The sequence below is a fragment of the Aphis gossypii genome, chromosome X (genome assembly GCF_020184175.1).
Source record: "Aphis gossypii isolate Hap1 chromosome X, ASM2018417v2, whole genome shotgun sequence".
NCBI lineage: Eukaryota > Metazoa > Arthropoda > Insecta > Hemiptera > Aphididae > Aphis > Aphis gossypii.
In genome coordinates this window covers 36729647-36746326 of record NC_065533.1, presented here as the reverse complement: position 1 = coordinate 36746326, position 16680 = coordinate 36729647, and positions in this window count along the sequence as shown.

Genomic DNA, 16680 nt, shown 5'->3' with positions numbered 1-16680 from the left:
TTAAAACTTTTTTTTAAAGTTATTTCTTTATAGTTTGGACCAATATTGTATATTGTTAAACAGACGGTTTCGTTCTTTGATTTCTTCGTTTATTAATGCGTTTATAAATAATTATAACGATTTCACTAATATAAGAGTTTTATTTTCCACTATGCAGTGTCTATCGATCATTCTTTTACGACATCAATTACAACATGCAGTTTATTTATAACGTTTAATGCATTTTGATAACTTTTGTCATCTGTTCAGACAGAAGCGTCTTTTCAAAGAAATTTTACTCTGAAGTTGAACTTAATGAAAAATACTCGGGCCTTACCGCCAATGAAGTTTTAAATTTTAATTTATATCACCTCTGGTATACATTTTTTATTATTTTCGGTTCGTCCTACTCTTTTGTCTTAAGATAATTTTATAATTTTTGTCGCTATCGAGATAGGACTATAAAACGCTATTTTTTCTTTTACCATATAAATTGAATAGTTATGTGGAAAAGATGTATTGCAATGTTTTCCTGTATTTAAATAAGTTAGATAAGATACCTACACTTGTTTTGAATATGTGAAAATAAAACCTACCGTAACCTCATTGAATTACACAAAATAATTAAAATTAGTACCTATATCCTACTAAATTTATAGTTTAAATGTGATTTTAATAAAAAGTAGTGCTTTGTATCTTTTATATTTTTAAATAACTTGAATAACAAATTATGAAGGATTAAAATGTCAAGTTATTTGACCAAAGAAATTTTTTTTAACGACTTAGCCACATAAATAGCTTAAAAGCAATTAAAATCTTTTAAATATTATACCACGTAGGTACAAAAAATATAAATATTATATAAAAACACTTAGTAGGTAGTTAGTAAAAATCTATATAGTACCTACAGTAATTTGTTTTTCTGACTTTTTTTTCGCAATAACGTAACATAAATAAGTACACTAAGAAATGTAGTCAATTTTACTTTTGACACCCTCTATTTTTTAGATTTAGAATCGAATTTCTGACCACTGCTATAACAGTGGTTGTATAGAAAATTACAAAATGCAAGGCGCAGATTAGAAGTTTAAAGTTTTATTATTAGAGTTTAGCGTATACGAAATATAGCTTAAATCATTTTAAACATTATTATATTATAATGTAATATAAATTCATTTAATCTATATAAATATATAAAACGTCAAACTTTTGTGAACTTCGTTTTATATTATTAACTTGGTCCTTATAGGGATATCTCGTAAATAAAATAACAATTGGTAGTAAAAATATAATTGTAGCCAATAGATACCTTAACCTATGATGTCTATCATACACCTGTTCATTAACTCAGACTGTATCATAGTTATTTACAATAAGTACCTATTCATTAATTAAGTGTGTTGCACTTTGCACGCGCGATCGTACATTTGCAGAATGAATAAGAAAATTTAAAATCCTCAATTACAATCATCAGAATTTAAATAGCTATAAAAAACTAATAAAGAATTGGAATATTTTGAAAATTATATTACATAATATAGAAAATTATATAAACACTTGATGAAAATTTTAAGTATTGTAGGTTATTCATTTTTTAATTACAACAAATATCAAAAATCAATAAAGGAGAAATTGTTATAAGTTATTTTATGGTTAAATACACAATAAATTTAAACTTCAAACGTTCATAGAAAATGTAATAGATTTTCTGGTAAAAACATTTTTTAACATAGATTGAAAAAACCTTGTATTAACTTTTCATGTCTTAAATATAAAAAGAAAATTGTTTATGATTTTCTTAACTACAAAATAATTTTAAAATTTCCATTTACAAATTTGTTGTAATTTTAAATTTAAATAATCGTTAAAAAATATTGTGACTATAAATTCTCAATAGTTTTTAAATTAAAATTAACAAGCTTATGAGAAGTATTGTGTTAAGTTTTACAGTATTTTCACTTAACCAACTTAATACGCGTAATAACTCTCATCTTATCTTAATTCAATTTTAAATTTTCTCAGTTATTTAAGAAATACTGGCCATTTTTATTTTCCCTGTTTAAAGTACAAAAGTTTGTTATTCAAAACTGACCCATGCTGTCATATTGAGCTTCTGTGCTGAACTGCCGTGTTTAAAGCTAAACTGTTTACGAGTTTTTACGAACATTTTGAAACACGATGATTAACAATGTGTACCTACCTAGCTTGGTTATGGAACTCGTAAGTTTAATAAAGGACAAAAACGAAAACTCGATCAGTTGTGGTCAAATTTAAATAACGTTTGAAAATACAATAAAGTTAATCATTAAAACCGTATAGGTAACTTGAAAATACATATTCATAAAAATAAATTTCAGTATTTTGATTCGGATTTTTCAGAGCATTACTGGACAAGGAACACGTGTACAAAATAAGTTTTTCGAGACTTAGTATTGTTACCGTAGAACGGGGTGTAGTGGACCTTCAGGTAATGCGTGAAGGGGTCCATTCTCATTTTTTGAATGTTTATCAGCATAACATTAAAATGGTTTTATCAAAATTAGTTTAGTCAATTTTACGATTTCACGTCCGTGATGATAATGAACAATTTTTGATACTAGTTATTACAACCGTAAAAAACGATCATTACCAATACTTATCTTTTTGTTTTACACAAAATTATGGGTTTTTTTTTTTTTTTGGTTGATTCAAAAGTAAGTACCTAAGACTAGGATTATTTTTCATACTTTTAAAAGTGTTTAATAGGTTCTTGTTAACCTTTTAACTTACTAATAATAAGACATTTGTTATTATTTTCATACTTAGAAATAATAGAAGGTCAAAAATTTTGATAACTTCGTGTAAAGCGGACCATCTCAAAATAGGGGGGTTTATGGGGAGATGTCATAAGAAAAATTATACTTGTCGCTATATAATATAATTTAAAGTACAACCAAGAAAGTTTAACATTGGCAATCAAAGCTGTTAAATTGAAACAACTTTCATTTCGAAAAACATCAGAAAAGTTTTTTTCAATATTTTCTGTTATAAATTGAATAATTGCTTATAATTTATGGATAAACATGGTAAAACAATTGTTAATGCTCAAAATGTTGTCTAGTTATTTTTTAAAAATGTAATTTAGTGGTCCACTTCAAAACTAGTATCAATATGTAAGTGGTTTTTAATGAAAATCAAATGCCTGGTTTATACTTGACCTCACATATACAGGTAAAGTGGACCATTTTTTAACACAAAAAAAAGTATAAACAAGCAAAAGTAAAAAAAAAAATTCATCAACTGTTAAATATTTATATGTATAGATTATAAATTTCAAGTTTCAATTGTTTTTAACAAATAGATTCTTCGGAATCTTAAAAAATATACCAGAAATTGGCCCACTTGACCCCATGCTACGGTACCGAGTTATAACTTATAAGCATTACTGATATCATAATAATGAGTATAAAATGTCCCGGTATTTAACTCGATAAAAAAATATTAATAAATGTTTATCGATTATTTTTGTTCAATGACAAATATCACACATGAATAATATATACATTTAATAAATTTTAAAATTAAAAAATGGTCAGATGAAGTACTTAATACAATTGCTAGGGTATTGTAGGCCGTAGGTTCATTTAAAATTGGTTTATATAATAGTTTTCATTCAATTTAATCCGGTTATCCTATAGTATACATAATATTAACACATTACATTTAAATACTTCAATATAGGTACTTAACCTAACTTAATTAGCATAGGTTTAGTTAAGTTAGTTCAGTACTTATTACTTTGGTACCAATTTTTTACTTTATAATAAAACGAATAAGGTAAGGTATATCTGAAATGAAGGAGAGCTAAAATATTTTCAAACGGAATTTACTCAACACTATTATAAATCTACTGACCACACTGACACGGTTATAAGTATCTAGTAGTATCAGTAAACGGTAGTATCTATTTTATTTAACACAGCGTATAATAGCATACAACATTATCTTTATATTATTAAAAGTTTGCTTATTTATTAGGTACTAAAACAATCCATTAATTATTGAAAAGATACTTACTATAATGAAACAGCCAGTATATCACTGGAACAGGATTACAGGACAGGTGTTAACGAACAAGTATCAGAATAAGAAATGAACATATAATATTATAACGTATAACATAAGAGCAGTGGTTACATTTAATACAGATAAGATAATATACCTAACAAGTTATTGAATGATTGCTGGCAATAACGCCAATAACATAGTTTGTATAGGTACTGTATTGTTATGCATGATAGGTTATTTCAAACTTTTGAGCAATTTAATAACAAATTCTTTAGGATAAAATCTTATTTTTCAGGCTTGAAAAATTAGGTTAATGTTTACTCCAAACAATACCATTTATTTATTTTAAGACAATGTAAATTAAGTAATTTTTTTCCATATAACTATTTTTAAAATTTTTGATTTGGTTAGATCACATATATAAATCTCCCCTACTCCCGTAAATCCAAGCTTGATGAATATGCGCACACGGTTATTAAAAAAATAATATCATCATAACTGAATGGTTCTTTTCTTATAATTATTTTACAATTTTATTTTACTAAATAAATAAAATACACTAATTTAGTAAGCAATCGTTAACTGAGGTTTTATGTAGCTACTTCAATGTCAATATATTATGTAGTGGCCATTTGTCAGTATTAAATTAATATTACATTTTGCTTTTAAAATACCTACGAATAATAAAACAGTTGTTTGTAATTGCAATACAGACAAAACATTATAAAAAAGTTTTCGTTTTTTCATTATTTAATAATCATATATGAATATTTGTATTGTAAAGTCCTAGGTATATCATGGCGATCAACAATATTTTTCCTCTGTACTTTAAATTTTTTTTTTTGAAACATTCAAATTATAGTTGATGGTTGTCGTTCACGTCATATTAAAAAGTAGCGCTTATACAGATTTATAAGGCTTATGGTTTTATACCTTTATCCATAGTCTCCTAGTTTTTCAACGTATTTTAGATTATTAAAATTAATTTTCAGGACTATATTTTAATTTATATAATTTAATATAAATATAGGAACTATAGACTATACAATCAATGATAATATAATACATGGAATAATATTTTATCGTTTTAGTATTATATGCAATATAGTTCAGTGTGAAAATTAAATAAGATAATTAAATATTTGCGTATAGAGTATCGACAATACTTTTTAAATTTTGAATCCACGCGATTGTTCAAATTATAAAGAATAAACGTGTACTTTCCTGTCATCGGACTTAATATAATTGTAATAGATTTTAATTATTATATTATTATTTAATAATATATTAATAATAATTTGCACACTTTATAGTACTTAATTTGGCTGCATACAAACTGAGTACCAATATAATTTTTTGACGAATTGTGTCCCAGGTTGTTTTAAAGTATACAGGGTGATTTTTTTATCAAAAACACTCATTATTTCAAAAATATAGATTGTTTTCTAATTTTTTTTTTCAAAGTTTTAAATACACGTTTTTCTACAACTGTATACATTTTTAATTTTTTTTTACTCTTATATTTAATAGTAAAAAAACTATCCACTTTTGACTTTTAAATGGCAACCTATATAAATAATTATATACATTAATTAAGCCATTTTTTTTCATGAATTTTCACGTTAAAATTTTTAACTTTCGTTGATCCGTCGGCGAGTTATAGCTGCTCAAAGTTAGTTTGTTTTAGAAAGATTTTAGGTGTTATACATCAGTACTATAATTATTCAGAACTGTTAATTTCATTTTTGAAGTCCAGTAGCTATAATAGTGATGAATTCGATATCGTCAACATCATGGTGTAGCGAAGAATGGTAATAATATTTGTGGCTGTTACTACTTGCCATAACTTTTATCAATAAATTATCATATAGTTATAATTAATTGGACTAATATTACTGCTATACTAGGTACTTATTACTACTTATCTATTGACGAGTTTAACACATTTACATTCAATAAACACTTCCCAAAACTACACAACTTTGAGAAGCTATTTCTCATCAACGGATTAACGAAAAATGAAGATTTGAATGTGATAATTCATAAAAAAAATAGCCTTGTTAATTTACGAAATTTTAAGTATATATTGTAATTTGTAAATCAAAATTTGATAGTGGCTTACCTAATAAATATAAAGATGAAAATATGGAAGGGTTCTACAATTCAAGAACAGTATGGATCTTAAATTTAAAAAAAAAAATTTGAAAAAATTCAATACTTTTTGTTGTTTGATAAAAAAAATATCACCCTGTATATAGGTACCAATGGAGTCCCATGAAATGTTTAGTATATTACTAATTAAGTTTGTGTTCTAATACTGAGTGTCGACAAGTAAAAAAAAAACTTTTTCCCTCCCATTCCCACACGGCATAAAAATATTTTTTAATTATGGAAAAATATTTTCAGGAAAATTATATAGCTACTAGCTTATATAATTGTCAATATATAATATAGTTGTCAAAATGTTTTTTATTGTTGTTAAGAAATTGCGTAAATAATTAAGAAATATTTTAGTTATATTTTTTGTCCAAGAAGTTCATATTTATTTAAAAAATATTTTATAACAATATTTAAAAAAAAATTAATAGTATAATATTATATTCAAAATGTTTTATTATTAAATTTAAAAAAATGATAGATTTAGGTGCATTGGTGATAGAATATAACATTTTTTATATTGGTAAAAATATTTGGGATAAACATTGTATGTATTCAAATCCAATTATTCTATTAAGTATTCGCGAATCACGTATCCATACGACCATACGTTTAATATTATAAGACACGTCCAGACGAAGCGGCTTTTGACGCATGATGGGCACGGCGTGGCTGCGTGCGGCATAAGTGTGAGAATAACATATAATTTAATGCTGTGCGGCATAATTTCCGCTGCGTCTGGACTCCAGACGGTTGATTTTATATTTTACTCGAAATAATTCTTGGACTCGATTCGTATACTATTAGTTTCCTAACCTCAAGACTCAATTAGTAGTTATATGTTCCTTTTGTACTCGGGATTCAGTTAGTTTATATATTTTTTTTTCCCGTTCGTATATAGAGACTCAGTGAGTAAACAACAAGTGATTTACATTAAAAATAAATAATTTTAAATAATAGATTTTGATAACAACGATTGAACATATTGGTCTTATTATTACTCTTGTAAGTTTCAATGATGTGATTTTTTGAGTGTGTGTGTCTATCAACATTCATCACTATATCTATTTACCACAATCGTTCATTTGTTCTTTTGAAAATTTTTCTATTTCTAATTATTTGTCGAATTTTCCTATAAGCAGTCTAAATTAAACTACAAATTACCTCATGCAAATTAAAAAATTATCTTTTTAATATTTAAAATGTGTGTTAAAAATTGAAGCATTAACATATTAGCTGAGAGTAATGACCAGTGGCGGGGCGAGGTAAAATTTATATGTGGGCGAAGTAGACTTAAAGAGGCCCTTTTTTAAATTTTTTTTTAGTAAACATTATTTAAGTAACAAAGAACGTGAGGCCCTTTGAGGTGCCCACACCGCCCACGACTAGCGCCGCCATTGGTAATGACTAAGTTTAAAATAGGTACAGAAGACTGATAATTAAAAATATTTAAAATATTGGTATTTCTCTTGGGTCAGGGACCAGGGTAAAACTTTTCACCTATAGGTACGTAAAAGTCTTAAGTTACGTCAAATATTTTCAAACTACAAAAGATGAGAAATTAAAATTTCTATTCTTCATTGAACTTTAAATGTTTCAAAAAAAAGTATTTAAATATTAAGTATATATTAGGTATACCGTATACGTATATTTTAGTTACAGTATGAACTAGTAAATGATGAAACCTGAATTAGGTACATTCTGTAACATGAACTTTTCATTTATTTATTCCGATATTGAAAAGGTATTATTACTTATTTAAGATTCTTACTAAAAAGAAAAAAGTTTACTAATTATTTTTTTTATAGATATTTATTTAATTAAATTTAACCGTATCATATGTTAAATGTATAAATTTATCTGTTAAATTTCCTTAAATAACAACAACAAAAACATTATTATTTTATTTATTTGAATTTTGAATTAATAGTATATTTATTGACTTACTGAAGTAAGAATATTCAATTATATAATAAAAACTGATTTTTGTAAACATAATAGGTATTTTAAACAAGATTATATTAACCAATCACAATTGAATGATAGAAAAAAAATTATTAATCATGATTGTGTCTTTTAGACAAATCCTTTAGACTTAGAGTTTTTATGGTTGAAGTCTTATCAACTTAAAGACCTTATAAAGATACATTAAGCCATTCTTAAGTGCTGTCATTATTCTGGCTTGCCTGTTTATTTAAGGTTTACTCTTGATTAACGCGATCTAATAACATTACAATTTTTGACCTCCAATTAGATTAATTTTCTCACTAGAAAAGGTATTTAAATTGAAGTATTTTTCTGCTGTAAAAAGTGTCTCCATACATAAAAAAAAAAACATCGATATAAAATCAATACACTCATCGCTTCATCCAAGATCTAAAACTAATAGATAACTCAACATTATTGTACCTATATTATTATAAAATAAATCAATATTAATATAATTAATGCTTAAAAATTTACTTCATTTAACTTCATAATTTCTAAGTTAATAATTATTGCATTACTCGTTTATATTATTTTCAATAATAATATGTATTGTGATAGGTAACTACAAAATACAAATTAAATAACTACCTATATGATTTAGTTACAATGTTTTTAATTATGATTTTAAAATGTTCTATGTATCATGTATCATAATTTATTTCGATTGTTCTGAGTATCACTTGTACGTTATTATACATATACAAGTTTACGATGAGGTTATACAACCACACATTAGAATTATATGGTCAGTATTTCTTCTTAAAAATTAATTGGTGTTATCCCTCTCTTAACTGTTTTTACAAAAATAATAATAACTATATTATTATAGACAATTATTAAATAGTACTTATTTATAACTAGTTGGAATATAAATATGTTTTATTTTAGATCATAGTACACTAGATTTAAATATTAAAATCGTAAAAATTTGACAGGGGAAAATCATATAATAAACATTATGATATCAAATTATATACTATAATAATATCATCATTTATTAAACCAAAGCGTTGGTTACGTCAAAGTATTAGGTATACTTTTTTTTAGGAACCAAAATCAGTGACCGGTATCATTTCCCCCATTCTTCACTGCCTACAAGATCATCCGTGGTAATGTCACAAATTATACTAGAAACAAATAAACAAAGGTCCACAATAAAACAAAACTTTTACGATCCATCAATACATATTTCAAACGAAATAATTGTTACCTACCAGCGATATTATAAAACTATGTAATTTATGCACCGTGCCGTTTATTACCTATCTATGTTAACTATATTGGATTTAGATTATTTTTCTTTCGACTGAAATTATTATTAACAATTATTATGATTTATGATTACGCTGTAAATATAAGTTCATAAAATACTATTTCGATTAAAGTATATGAAATTACAAATTATAAAAAGTAAAATAAAATACTAGATGATCATTGTTAAATTTTAAATTAACAAATTACAAATTATTACTAATAAAAATCAGCTGTTTTATAAAATAACTAAGGCGTGTAACTAGAATGAAAATTTGGGTTTTGCATTTATTGGGGTGGGAAAAGTGAAAATTATTTCACTAGAAATTGTCTAGAAATCGGTCATCTACAGAAATAGGGTAAATTAAATTGTCGTATTTGAGTGTCTAGCAGTCAAGCATCATCTTATGTAAAATTGTGTCCATCGTCTAGCCGATGCTTTTCTTCTAAATACATACTAAAATGGTAGTATTGAGCATCTATAGCAGTTAGTTATCACCCAGTGTTTTTTTTAATGAAAAACAAATAAATACATACGAGATATATGGTAATTGAGATTCCATAGCTATCATTAGTTATATCACTACCCGGTGTAAATCCCGATTAACTACATCAATTGGATGCACGTCCTGTCGCTTGCCAGTATCGTAAAATTTTGAATCAACAAATTATAAATTATGACTTATAAACTTAAAGTAATTGACCGTTTTTCATTTTATTTTTTATTAAAGATAACCCTCAGTATTGTGGCCATTGGGAGAAAGAACATATTTATTTTTAAGAATATAAACTACAGGTATATGTATTAAATAATAATAATTGACCGTTTTATAAAATAACTTATTGGTAGTTTTTAAGTAAACAGTATTATAAGTATCAATATACAGCGCTGTACAGAGTACACATCAGTTAAAAAAAAATATCTTTTTTACATATCATTTCTTAGAATTTATATAAGGCTCTTATTTTAGAGGTTTACTTTAAGAAAATTTATACTGAAGATCAAAAATCATATAGGTAACTTTGTTCAGAAAAATCATTTCAAAAATGTGCTTTTAAATTTAGAACATGAATTATTGTAGTATTTACTTCCTAATTGAACTATATATAAACAGCTATTGCTGTAGTACTAATGTATCAAATTTTAGAAAACATATAGTTATTCTTATTTCCAATAAGTCTATATTTATATTGGCTTATTTTTTTTCTGAAATTTTTACCCTTATTCTTTTGAAAAAAAATATCGTAACATTTACCATTGTTGTGTCTTGTGTTAATATATAAAAGAAAAAGAAAAAACAATTTTGAATGACTAACATAATGCATAATATAATACTGCATGTACCTATATATAATAATAATTTAAATTGACAATTTCCCTTTTATGACTTTATAGTAATACATTATGACATATTTTCTTTATAAATAATGTTCAATTGAATGTACCGCCCCATTAGCCAAAGGCTGTCGTAACTTTTGTAAATACATATACATTCTATTTGAAGAATCGTCTTACAATATTTATTTATTTGTTTCAAAAGAGACAACGTTGCATCAAAAAATAAATAAGAGGTACCACGAAAAAAATAATTTTGACAAGGACGTTAAGAAAATCTAACAGTGTCTCATAACGTACACCAAAGTACTTATATAACTATTGTGTTGAAAATGTCAACATCTTAATAAGTATTATCGTACAAACAAATGGTACCTATGTGAATTATATGTAATATCTGTAGTAATGTTAAGATATCATTTTTTGAGATGCTTACTAAGACCATAGTTGATTCTATACTTTTATAGTTAAAAAAAATATGATTATCTATTTATTTCTTCTTTTATACTTAAAAGTTTTGTACTTTAAATACAACTGCATACCTATCACATATTAAAGCTTGAAAATTTCTATCATCTATTTATATTATATAAACCTATACCGAATACACGCCGTTAAATGGCAAGTCGGTATTGATTCAAAAATAATATACTAATAATACTAAGTAATATACTAAATATATACTAATAGTATAATAAATGTTACGTTTATTGTAAAAATGTATTCAACCTATACTGTATTACTATTTCTATTACTATACCTATACCGTATTACTATATTACGGTATTTTAAATTTAGTAACATAGACTGATAGACCTGCACGCGTCTTCGCTCAGAATTATTTTTCGTATTCAATCATTTTAAATTTATTATTGAATTCAAATTTAACAAAAAAATTCAATGACTTCTCAATGACAAGGTATTCTCAATACCTACTTTATGTACATCAAAGCAGTTACTTTTTTTTTATTGTTTCACCGAGTTTAATTTTATATATCAACAGATGGTTGTTCAATAGGTCTTCAGAAATAATAACCCCCGCACCCAAAGAAAAATCTTAACACACATTATTACTCCCTTCCCTCCACCAGCTTACGGGTAAAACTTTTTACGCCGTTTTCTTTAAATAATATTTTGTTGGTATAATAAAAATGAAAAAATAAAATTTTTGATAATAATTTAAAAGACTGAAAACTTTTAATTTATTTCTGAAAATAGTAATGATTCAAAATTAATAAATTAATACAAACATGTTTAAGTATAACCAGAAGGTTTTATGGTGCAAAGAAGCTCTTGATGAGCGTTGTGCGTATTAACATGGGTAAAAAAAAGTGATGATAATAAGAATATTATACGGGTAGTAGACCTCGTAACTATATTACAGCATGGAATTGATTTAAATATATTTTTCAACGACAATATAAAATGTAATAACATAACCATATACAAAATAAAAACGTTTTAACTTTTGAATTATTTTCATGCTGAAATTTTTAATTTCGGATACTTAATATACCTAGTTTTATTTAATAATTATTCATCTACGATCTACAATGATTGCAGTGGCATTATTATATTATGACTACTATGTTACTATTACTATAATGGTATGGAATACGTGTCTAAACCTATATACGTATGTACACTACTGCAGCAACAGTCAATCATTATTGTTAATGCGTGGTGCAACTATTTTTAAGATATTTTGTATAGGAGTTTACTGGAACTAAATCAGGATAAGTGATATAATCGAAAGCTTGAAAGATGTTTCGTTCTATTCGTAAATAAATTCACGAGTAATCCCATATTGGTACCATTTTTATGTATTGCTATATTGCGTAATCTCTGCGTTCTTATACTGCAAAACCATTTGTAGTGGGGCAGAACACTATAATAAGCTTAATGTTGTGTAATTATAATAAAGTGTAAAACACGATGAAACCCATTCAATTAAGTTTACACAAAATGGATGGGAACTTTTTGTATTTAGAGTTTAGAATACAATTATCAATGTATAGAACAGTTACCGTTTTCATAATACAATACGACATCGTTTAACACACGTTATGCAAAACCTGTAAATCGATATGCGTTGTCTTCAATAAAAGTAAAACAATAATGCAGATAGGTGTGTTCCTACCAACTATAGTTTTAAGACTGAACATTTCTTAACAGATTATTTATTTTAAGCAGCCATTTATTGATACGACAAATTAAATAGGTAATTACAATTTATATTGTCTTATAATACTTAATTATTCACAAGCGCAATTGTTTGCCTATAGTTTAAATTAATAAAAACAATATATAACAAATATATACATTACTCAATACTCACATGATGCGTGTTTGGATAATATTACACATTCAATAAGTTTGTATTATAATATGCAACCTACCTCGAGAATCAATTCAAGATCATCAAACTTCCTGCGTCAAGAGCTTGAGGAATCTTTCGAGTTATTTAAATTTTGAAATTACCATGACATAAAATCGACGTGGTTGAATGGCCATAATGACGCGATCAACTTGCTTTATCACTGTGTAATGAATAATATAGTTGGTCGTTGTTCATTTCTGTGAATAAGTGCTTACGATTCGATCCGTGATAAAGGTGTTATAAAAGTTATACCGTTATAATGATATAATATTGCAAACACAATATGGTCCTTTATAACTATAATATTTGACATCTGGAGACAGGTACAGATTTTTTGCACCCAAAAACTTGCCATTATCTCTCAAATCTAACTTAACATAACCTCTATTTTCATACAAATAAATAAGAATACGTAAATGAACGTCTTATATTAATTTACATTGATAAGATACTCGCTTAATTAAAAAAATAATAATATTATAGGTAGGTATAATCAGGTATTTATCAGGGGTAGACAGTAATGCAGTAATGCAATATTATATATATATATTTTATCACGACACTATCTTTTCAGTAAAGTATCGAGTATCTAGCATCGTGATACTTTTTTAATCTATGCGTATCGAGCGTTTCAAAAAATTATTTTAACAAATGATACTCGATACACTAAAAAGATACTCTGACAGGACTTCCATTACTTAATAACAATTATTTTATATTTTTCGTTAAATATATATTTTCCATAATAATTAAAAACCATACGGGCACCTATAATCTATAATAAGTATAATATATAAGTTTGATCTCTTATATAAATAGGCTTATCTGACTAAACGAAATTCACTGTTTAATGGTATTATTATTTTATTTTTAATATTATAAGTAATTACTTTATCAATTAATATGCATTAACTTTTATTATTATTATGATATAGCTTAATGCCATTTTAGTTTTGAAGTGTTATTTGTATATAATTTTCAATAATTTTTCTATTTTAAACTGAACGGATCAATAAATGTATTAATTTTATACTGATACGTGTATTTTTATGCATGTATACACGATAATTAGGTACTTGAACTTTAAGAGTAGTTTTAGAAAAAATCGGGTCTAGTTTGTACTTTTAAGATATTAAAATTAAAAATTCTAATTATTTTTCAGATTAACCAAAAAAACATTAATAGAAGAAAAATGAGAATTTTTTTCGCAAATCCAGTTTATGACAAAATTGATTTTGTTTTTTTTTTGTGTGACTTGAACATTAATAACCGTTAATAATTAAAATACTTTGCTTATCAAATGTGAATAAGATCATTCTTTAGACACACGTAATATAATCTTATTAATATAAAGTAGATCGTGGACCATTAGATAATATAATATTGTGCAAAGTTGTATACAAAAATAATGTACCTATAATATACTATGTAATATAATAGTTAAGTTTATATGTTACATGTGAAAAACACCGTGCAAAACAAATAATGATGCGCTTGACAGAATAATAATATACTGTGTCATTATAAATAACCCTTAGAATAAAATTATTAAAATGGCCTAATTGCAGTTAACTTGTATGCAATAAGCCTGAAAAATAGCATGCTACTTGGAAAAATACTAAGTAGTTTTCAAACAGGCTACCCCAAAACTAACTTTCCGCATGGTCTAAGATATATATAATTTATAATTTTATTATATTATACCATGGAAGTAAGTCTGGAGTAATTTTTACCACACATATTTTTCACAATATTTAGCCTCAACGGGCACCACAAACTTTCAATATTTTGGGTATGTACCATTAAGTCACGATAATAAAGATATAAATTGGGTACTAGAGCGCGTACAATAAGATGCCAAAATATTTAAAATACCGAAGTGTGTAAGTAATAATATATTTTATAATATAATATAAAAATATTTTAATTATTTTTGAACTATTTATAGATATTTGAAAATCATTAAAAGTATAGTCAACATATTTTTTAAGGACATTTAAATTTAAAATCCCAACAAAACTCATAAAATCTCAAAATTTTTAATATTACTTTACCTAAATTGGAAAATATATACTAGATAGCTCGTGAGTTTTTTTCAACTTTTATTAAAAAAAAGTTTCAACCAAATGAGTTTCAAATTAATTTTTTATAAGCATTTGAAGTTTAAATTTTTTAAATGTTACGATATTGTATACTCCACTGTAAACTAGTTAGTTTACAGCGGAGTATACATAATAGGTAGTTACCTATATCTCCTTAAATGATTTTTGATTGAAATTGTAATTAAAAAACAATTGATAATCGTCGAAAGGTAGTTACATGGAATTTTCACCAAATCTTTATATGATAATTTTCTATATGAAATACAATTTTTATTATTTTTAGTTGAATTTTTATAAATGTTTATAATAAGTTTTTAATTTGGTCAAAAAGCTTGAAAATTTCGTACCTCACATAAGTTATTCGTTTAAATATAATAAAATATTTAAAATACACATGCGTTATTTATTTTTATAAGTATTTGAAGATCAAATTTTGATAAAATGTATGAAAATTATGAAAATTTGTCAAGTTGTTTTGCAGTTGAAAATTTATAAAATTTACAACTTTTTATAGTTAGAGCTTGAAAATTTAATAAACTATTTCTGAAAAGTCTTTCATATTGAAAATCTGAAACTGAAATATATAAAAAAATATATGAATACAATTATTTTAGACACTTATTTTATGTTCATATTTAAAAAAAATTATATACTTAGGTATCTATGTATATAGTTCTGCAAGAAAATGAACAACGATACTCGTTATTTTTATAATTCAAAAATATTATTCATAGGGACATGAATTAGAACTTTATAATGTATATAGTTATAGTATTTTTCTAGAAAATCTATAGAAACTTATGTAAATATTAAAAGGATAATACACAAAGGCATCCTAGCTAGCCATAAGCGCGCATAAGAAGGGTTAATAAAGCACAAATGCACAATATATTATGTTGAATTGAATACCTGAAGATATTCAAATTATATGTAATATGTTACTTATATATTGAATTTATGGATTAAAATATTTTCGAAAATATTTTGCTTATTATAATTTGGATATATTATCTAAATATTAAAATTAAAGTATTATTATTAATTTTTTTTTTTTTTTTTTTTTTTTTTAATGATTTTGTTTAGATTATTAAACATTAATTTATGTTTTTCAAAGTAATACCTATTTGAATAAATTAAAATATTATTTTTAACTTAAAAAAAGGGATTTTTTAAAACACTTCAAATTTACCATAGTATATGTTTTTGAAAGTTAGGAAAAATTTATTGTCAAATTGGGTAAGGTATTAGTGTTATTTAGGCACTGTTACCACAATTTGACTGCTTCAAAATATTATTGTAATATATAATATACTAAAAGTATATGTACAAGACTAAAAACTTCAATGTTTTGGTAGTAAAGATTTAGACATTAGATACCTACGTAATTGTTTTTGGTTTTATTATGTATGGTTGGTAATAATTGAAATAATGCATCTCAG